This window comes from Rutidosis leptorrhynchoides, chromosome 1, assembly GCF_046630445.1.
Source record: "Rutidosis leptorrhynchoides isolate AG116_Rl617_1_P2 chromosome 1, CSIRO_AGI_Rlap_v1, whole genome shotgun sequence".
Lineage (NCBI taxonomy): Eukaryota > Viridiplantae > Streptophyta > Magnoliopsida > Asterales > Asteraceae > Rutidosis > Rutidosis leptorrhynchoides.
This window is the reverse complement of record NC_092333.1, coordinates 267,719,591-267,725,668: the sequence shown is the minus strand read 5'-3', so window position 1 is coordinate 267,725,668 and position 6,078 is coordinate 267,719,591. Positions and strand designations below refer to the sequence as shown.

The 6,078-nt window shown below is 28.1% G+C and overlaps 1 non-coding gene across 1 annotated transcript; it reads left to right on the top strand.

The window, feature by feature from the left end:
- The first annotated feature begins 289 nt into the window (after positions 1-289).
- On the top strand, positions 290-396 carry LOC139887422 (small nucleolar RNA R71). The gene has a single exon (XR_011773255.1). It is a non-coding gene; the product is annotated as a small nucleolar RNA R71 (small nucleolar RNA).
- Positions 397-6,078: the final 5,682 nt, after the last annotated feature.

The window sequence follows — 6,078 nt, the reverse complement described above, 5'->3', positions numbered from 1 at the left end:
TATTGCATGAATATCGTTATTCATCTTTTCCATTCATCTCTCGAAAGCATCTATTTTTGTGGAAATGGAATCAAAGTCATGGCTAGAATCGGCTCTAGCCACTTTAGATGAACGAAAAATATCTTTTTCCTGGTGCCACTCATGCGAGTGGGAGGTTGTGTTATCAATGATTTTGTAAGCTTCAGTTGCGATTTTCTTCATAATGGAACCACCAGCTACTATGTCGATGTCTTTTCGTGTAGCAATGTCGATACCTTGGTAAAATATTTGTACTATTTGATAAGTGTCTAAACCGTGTTGAGGACATCCTCTCAACAACTTTCCGAATCTTGTCCACGCCTCATATAATGTTTCATTTGGCTTTTGCGCGAATATAACAATTTCTCCTTGAAGTCTTACGGTTTTAGATGCCGGAAAGAATCTTTTAAGAAATTTCTCAACTAAAACATCCCATGTATCAATCGCCCCTTCAGGTAACGTTTCTAACCAATCTTTGGCTTCTCCCTTTAAAGTTCAGGGAAATAACATGAGATATATCTGTTCATCCTCCACTTCTCGGATTTTGAATACGAAGATGTTCGTTTGGATCTTCCTTCGGCGCACCACTAAATTGGCATTGATTAGTTACCATGTGTAGGATTTGTCCTTTGATTTCATAATCTGGCGCATTAATGTCTGGCTTAATAATGGCGTGACCTTGGCCCGTACGTGTGGCTCTCATTCGATCTTCCATACTTAGAGGTTCAGTTACTTCCATTATTGAATTTGTTGAATACGAATCACTAGAGGATTCTGATTTAACGATTTGTTGTTCAGGAGGAATGATTAGTGGTTCCGGATCTCTGAATTGTCCTTGAATATCCTCCGGATTCTCAATTGTGAGGTCGGGTTCAAAAAATGGATTATCGGAAATTTGAATTAGAGTACTTGGTCGACCAGATGACGATTCTAAAGAAAAATCAACGGCGACAATGTTGGCTAGATGTCTTGATCGAGTTACAGGTGGTGAACGTATGAAAGGTGGTGAACATTTTGCTCGGTGCATTCACTGAATATCCTATTAGTTATAAAAGATAAAAATTATATAAGTTATCAAATTAATAGACTTTTCGGATTTTGCCCACGTTTCGAATAGCCAATAGATGCAGCAGGTAGCCAGGACCCTTTAAATCGGAAGCCCACGGCTCGCCACTAACAAATCCAACTATTACTACGAACCAGAAAATTTTGGATGTCTATCAATTTAACCGCTTAAAATAATTTTTTGTTTTGAAATTTTTGAGAAGAAATAGAAAATTCTATGTCCTAAAAACTAGAGCGTCGAGAAATAAGAAAGAAAAAGAGTGCGTCGAAAAACATCGAAAAATAAAAAGTCGAAAAATAAGCGTCGAAAAACAAATAGTCGAAAAATAAAAATAAGAAAATAAATCGTCGAAACTTAGAATTCTAAAAACTTAAGTCTAAAAGTTGCGTCTAAAGGTATTAAAGCTTAAAAGGAATTCTATATCCAAAACAGCAATAACTTAAAAAGTACTAAAATCTTAAAACGGCATCGCAAAATTCTAAAGCATCTAAATCTTAGTCTAAAGAAAAAGCACTTAAGGGATTTTACGGCAAAGCCTAAAAATATATAAATAAAAATAAACTATGGCTTTTAATATATCTTAAAACTTGTTACGAGCGATAAAAATACAATTTACGAATTAAACGATTAAAAAGATACAAAATATAAAAATAAAACTTAAAGTTTATAAAAGTACAATTTTTATGAAAATATTATTTTTATATTATTATTTTATAAAAGTATTAATAAAACTAATTAACACTTAATATTACAAATTAATTAAAAAATTAAAACTAAATATTAAATAATTAAACCCTAATCTTAATTAATAATAATAATAATTATTATTATTAATTACAACCCTAATTCGACGGATCCAATGTTTCAGGCCTGTCAAGTCACTCCATGTGATCGCATGGAGTGTTAGTTATAAAGTCATGCGGCCGCATGACCTGCGGATCCAGTTCAAATATTGGGCTGCTACAGTGTAGTGGCCCGATTATATTTTTTTTTTCTGTTTTTAATTTTATATAAAATATTTATATTTATATAAACTAAATGAAAAACTTATATTTTAAAAACTAAAATAGAAATAGAAATACTTTATAATTTTATATATTTTAAACAAACTATTAAATATATATATATATATATATATATATATATATATATATATATATATATATATATATATATATATATATATATATATATATATATATATTTTCTTCTTTTTAATTTTTTGTATTTTTAATATTTAAAACGTATTTTTACAAAAATAAATTAAAACTTAATAAAGGAACTTCTTTTTTTTTATATAGCGTTTCGCTTTCGTTCCCCGGCAGCAGCGCCAAAAACTTGATGTTAAAGTAGAGGTGTATACGAAATAGTTATTTTTTTATTGCGAAATACTATTGAATACAATACAATTTTACACAAGTTATTTATTTATTTATTTATAGAGTGGATATACCTAAACCTTGCTACAACACTTATAGGCAGTGTACCTAATCGTACAGTAGTGTAGTTTTTAGTAAGTCCGGTTCGTCCACAGGGAACTAGCCAAGTTTAACGCTATATTTTTTTACAACTATATTTATATAAAATATATATAATTATATATAGTAATATTATTATTAAGGGGGTTTTTTTTTACCGTTTAATGACCGGTTTGTCGATTTTATATTTTAAGCGTAAAGATAAATGACGATAATATAAATGACAAAATTTAAATTGCGATAAAGTAAATTGCAGTAATTAAAATGACAGTAAATAATGGTACGATGAAATATTAAATAAAAGAATTATGCTTATTTAAACTTCCGTAATCATGATGTTTTACGTGTTGATTTTAATTAATTGTTACCTGGGTTAATTGTCCTTTGTCTTGGTTTATTTGATACCTATCTAGTTTTTGTCCATAATAGTCCATCGGTCATAATTATAAAATGCTCGTCAAATTAACCTTATTTCGGAAGTCAAATATTCCAACTAATTAGGGATTCGAACTGTAACAAGGTTTTAATACTTTGTTAATAATTACACCAGGTTATCGACTGCGTGTAATCCAATGTTTTATTACTTTGTTAACAATTACACCAATTATCCTTGTATGTAATCCACCCCTGTTTTAATGAGATATGAATATTAATTTACCCACTTGATCAGAATGAATAATCAATTACCCAACCCGAATAATTAAATAAATGATCGTAAAAGATGTCGTATAAATGTCACTAAATAGAACGTACATAATCATTTTAATAATTATTAAATTAACTAATTTGAAGATAGGTTCGACAGATTCTAATGAGTTGTCATTCGTTTAGACAATACCCCCTATCTATTAATAGTCAATAGTCCAATGTCCACAAGTGTCGGTCTTTTGTCCAAACCTTAATTATGGTACAAAATCTAATAACCCCGTCTTAATATTTAGTCTAACATCACGATTACTTCGATTTGAATAAGCATAATAATAACTTAGTTACGAGACATTAATCTAAAAAGGTTGAACATAACTTACAATGAGTATTAATCGCGTAGTGTTACACGGACAGAGTTTTAACTTACAAACTTACAACATTCGCTACCATAACCTTATTATTATTAAACTTTAATATTAAAATTATAATTAAACTATAAATATAATATATATTTAAGAGAGTAAGAGATAGATTGAATTATTTTTTTGGTATAACTCGTCCGAAAAACTGACTTTTTATAGAACTTGGCCTGCTACAGTAACTCATGCGAGTGCATGAGTTTTGTGCCTTCTGGCCATGCGATCGCATGGCCGCCTGGACAGCTCACATATTTTTGTTTTCTTATTTGCCGACGTTTTATTGTATAATATAATATATATATATAATTTTACGAATTATTTATATATTATATTATATTCATGTGCATAGTTGACTTATAATTTTAGCTCTGTTGCGTCGCGCGTTGAGAGTTGACTCTGGTCCCGATTTCGAATTTTCGAACGTCCTTGCGTACTATTTAATATCTTGTACTTTGCGTTTCACGGCTTGTACTGAAACGCCCCGTCCTAATTCATCTGGACGAAGTCTTCAACAGTTGGTCCCATTGCGAGGTTCTGACCTCTATATGCCATGAACGACTCCATGTAATATGAGCAAATGCACAACGGAAGATTTCTTTCATACCTGAGAATAAACATGCTTTAAAGTGTCAACCAAAAGGTTGGTGAGTTCATAGGTTTATCATAAAACAATAAAATTTATCATTTTGATAGACCACAAGATTTAAATCCTGCATGGTTCAAATGGGCCCGAATCCTATACCCACCTGTAATGTACATGCTATATCTTTTAAATACAGTACATCTTTCTCGTGTATGAAATCATTTTCATAAATTATAGTAACCGTACACATATCTTGTACACAAAAATAACATACACATAACCTGTGCAAAAAATATTCTCTCGATATATAACATTCACATCAACTGGTGGCAGTTATCATGTCCACATAATTCAATGGTGGCAATTATCATGTCCACATAATTCAATGGTGGCAATTATCATGTCCACATAATTCAATGGTGGCAATTATCTTGTCTACATAATTCAATAATAATCCGCAGAACTTCTGTCTGCATAATAATTCATTCGAGGAATGTTTTGCTTGTGTCTATCTCGTCAAACATTTATAAAAGCATTTCATGTATTCGCAGTTCAAAATATATTTCAAAAGCATTTAATAAAGCAGTTGTAAAAACAGCGCATGTATTCTCAGTCCCAAAAATATAAAGGGTAAAAAGGCAAATGAAACTCACGCATATAAATATTGTAAAATAGTTCATAAAGCATTTACATGTATTCTCAGCCCAAAAACGTAAAGAGTAAAAAGGGCAAATGAAACTCACGCATATAAATATTGTAAAACAGTTCATAAAGCATTTACATGTATTCTTAGCCCAAAAATGTAAAGAGTAAAAAGGCAAATGAAACTCACCATATTGTATTTTGTAGTAAAAATACATATGACGTCATTTAAAAAGTGTAGGGTTGACCTCGGATTCACGAACCTATATCAAGTGTATATATTAATGCATATAATTAACAGGTAATAACAATCAAACTGGTTTATATATATTACCTATTTAATTTGGTAATATATTTATTATTTCCAAGGTTATATATATATATATATATATATATATATATATATATATATATATATATATATATATATATATATATATATATATATATATATATATATATATATATAATTTGTATACTAATATTTATACATATAGTTATGCTAATACATATATATCTATATAATTAGTATTATATTGTTAAATCAAAAATTTGTTATATGTAAATATTTATGTAAACGATGTTATTAGGTTTGATATATAATGTATATGTAATATTAACATAGTTATAGTATATGTAGTAAGTATATTTTTATATACAAATTATTTATTTGTTAAAATGATAGTTTTGAAAATAGTGATTTACTAATAATAATAATAATAATAATAATAATAATAATAATAATAATAATAATAATAATAATAATAATAATAATAATAATAATAATAATAATAATAATAATAATAATAATAATAATAATAATAATAATAATAGCTTTATTAATAATGATAATACTTAGTAACAACAACGATAATACTAACATTTAATTGTGTTAATGATGGTAATTATAATAATTAGCTTATCCCTATTAACAATGTTTAATAATAATAATAATAATAATAATAATAATAATAATAATAATAATAATAATAATAATAATAATAATAATAATAATAATAATAATAATAATAATAATAATAATTAAGTGTACTACCTCAAACTAACAAGTTCTTCAAAAAAATAAATGTCATTGCACGGGCTCGAACTCGCGACCTCCCGCTAACCCAATAATATCCTTAACCATTGAGCTACTAGCTTGATCTTAATTTAAACCCCATATTTATTTTATTTAACCCATCTTTCCAGCCTTAACTATATTTCTAA